Raw genomic sequence first — 2,788 nt, forward strand, 5'->3', positions numbered from 1 at the left:
CCTGATCCACAGGTAGAAGAAGCAACTGTGTCACACCGGCCATAACTTGAGCAAAAGGGACCTCAGGCCCATCCTCACAGTGACATACTTCCTCCAACAAGGCCACCTAATAGTGCCGCTCACTATGAGGGCCAGTTTCTTTCAAACCTCCATACTTTCTCAAGGGAGTATCTCCTCTATCAATGGGGTCCTCAAGAACCCCCACTTTAGTTCCAGGTCCAGAAGCTGACCTCAGTGAGGGTGTCTGTCAAAAGATTCCCGAATCTACTTGCAGGAGGGATTCAATAGCCAGAGTGAGTTTTGTAATTTGGGTTTTATTACTTACAGAAGGCGATTCTGGTGCTAATGAGTCAAGCAACACTCCTGGGTCAGACACAGGGCCACCCTATGAAAGCACAGTCTGTGTCCACCTGCCCAGCAGGGCTGCAGGTGCTGGGGTGGATGCTCTGACTTCACTTCCAGATCTGAAACAAAAAAAGCAGACCCTTCTCTGAGTTGAATAACCTTAGGAAATAGAAATTCCCTATGAGTTTTGTACAAGAATCCGGCACTAAAGGATAGAGACCAGATTCTTGCGCTGGTCAGAGAGATCCTTAATGTTTGCTAATATTATTTATTGGTCCCCAGTACCCTCTGTGCCATAGGGTCATACCTACCCAACAGTAAAATGCTACCAGTGAAGTCCACCATGCTGCTTCACTGACGATGCCAAGTGCTGAGGTGGAAGGCACCAAGAAAACAGGATGATATCCGAGAGAAGCCTTCCTACAAAAGCCAAAGTTTTGATTTATAACAGGTACTATTTTTACATAAATACTACAATATTGATCGCACCCTCAGCGGTGTGCTTAAAGGCAACTCAAACTTGGTAACAACTTCAGAGGAATCTTTTTGCAAATGTTTACCATTCAGACCTTTTTCCACGATCATTTGATGGAAGCTTACAGGATGCCATCCAATTTATTGAACATTGATTGAACAGAGCTGCTGTTTTCCTTCAATGCTCCTGACTGAGGGCCCGAGACAGACACAACAGTACAATGTCATCTCCACAAATAGAGCAGAAACAGAAACAGGAATGGGGGGTCAAAAATAAGTCCCACGGAAAGTGTCTGGAAAGTCCTCCAAGATGTGGGACTTGAAGAAGGGGGAGGACTTTAGACAAGAAGGAATCCCAGAAAAGTCAGGATGCAAGCTTTAGGGAACAGCATGCAAGTTGCATTTTATAGTCAATTCCAAAGTTACATTCACAGGCGTTGGCAGGATGCCTCAGTGGTTAACAGCACTTACTGCTCTACCAAGGACCATTTGGTCCCCAGTACACACGTCAAGTGGCTCACAACTCTGTAACTCCAGTTCTAAGGGAACCCAACGTCCTCTTCTGGTTCCTGTAGGCACCTGCACTCATGTGCCCAAACCAACACGCAGAAACACCCAAATCACACAAACCAACACACAGATACACCCAAATGCACACAAACCAACACACAGACACACTCAAATGCACACTAATCAACACACAGACACACCCAAATGCACACAAACCAACATATAGATACACCCAAATGCACACAAACCAACACACAGATACACCCAAATGCACACAAACGAACACACAGATACATCCAAATGCACACTAACCAACACACAGATACACCCAAATGCACATAAACCAACACACAGACACACCCAGATGCACATAAACCAACACACAGACACACCCAAATGAACACAAACCAACACACAGACATACCCAAATGAACACTAACAAACACACAGACACACCCAAATGCACACTAACAAACACACACAGACACACCCAAGTGCACACATACCAACACACAGACACACCCAAAGGCACATAAACCAACACACAGGCACACCCAGATGCACATAAACCAACACACTGATACACCCAAATGCACACAAGCCAACACACAGACACACCCAAATGCACACAACTTAAAAGTATAATAAAATGTGAACTGTGTATAGAGCTCAGCTCATAGCTGCTTCTTCAAGCGGGCTTCTAAAGCACCTGCTGCCGCTGGCTTCTCTGAATGTGTTGTTTGTGTTCAGGGATGGAGGCCTGACTCTCCCCTCAGTCACACAATAAAGGAATACACAAGATCTTTCCAGCTATACCCCAATTTGCTGCTTTACTCACTTACTAAGTAGATTTTTTAAAATTTCCATCCTGTCCTTTTGTTTTTAAATTCTCATTTTTCCAGAATCTTTCTGCCTGGTCATTTTTATAACCTTGATTATTTTTGTGATTTCCTTTCTAGCTTTTAAACATTTGCTTTTCTTTTTTTTTCTTTTTTCTTTTTTTGGTTTTTCGAGACAGGGTTTCTCTGCAGCTTTTTTAGAGCCTGTCCTGGAACTAGCTCTTGTAGACCAGGCTGACCTCGAACTCACAGAGATCCGCCTGCCTCTGCCTCCCGAGTGCTGGGATTAAAGGCGTGCGCCACCACCACCCGGCTTTATTTTTAATTGTGAATATGCGTGTGTGTCTGTGTGCAGTATGCGCTTGAGTTCAGGTGGTCATGGAGGCCAGAAAGGATCCCCTGGAGCGGGGTTATTGTGGTTGTGAGTCTCCCAATGTGGGTGCAGTAGGTGCCTTAGCCACAGGGCCTCTCTCCAGACCCTCGGCGTTTTCCTTTCTGCTACAACACCACTCACATGGTTCTGGCATCTGAAGAGGATGCTCATCTGTGTTGCTCGCTGTCTCTGCCGACCCTCACTCATGGTGGCTGGCTTGCTGGTGTCTCCCACGTTCTGTGGGTTG

Source organism: Arvicola amphibius, chromosome 12 (genome assembly GCF_903992535.2).
Source record: "Arvicola amphibius chromosome 12, mArvAmp1.2, whole genome shotgun sequence".
NCBI lineage: Eukaryota > Metazoa > Chordata > Mammalia > Rodentia > Cricetidae > Arvicola > Arvicola amphibius.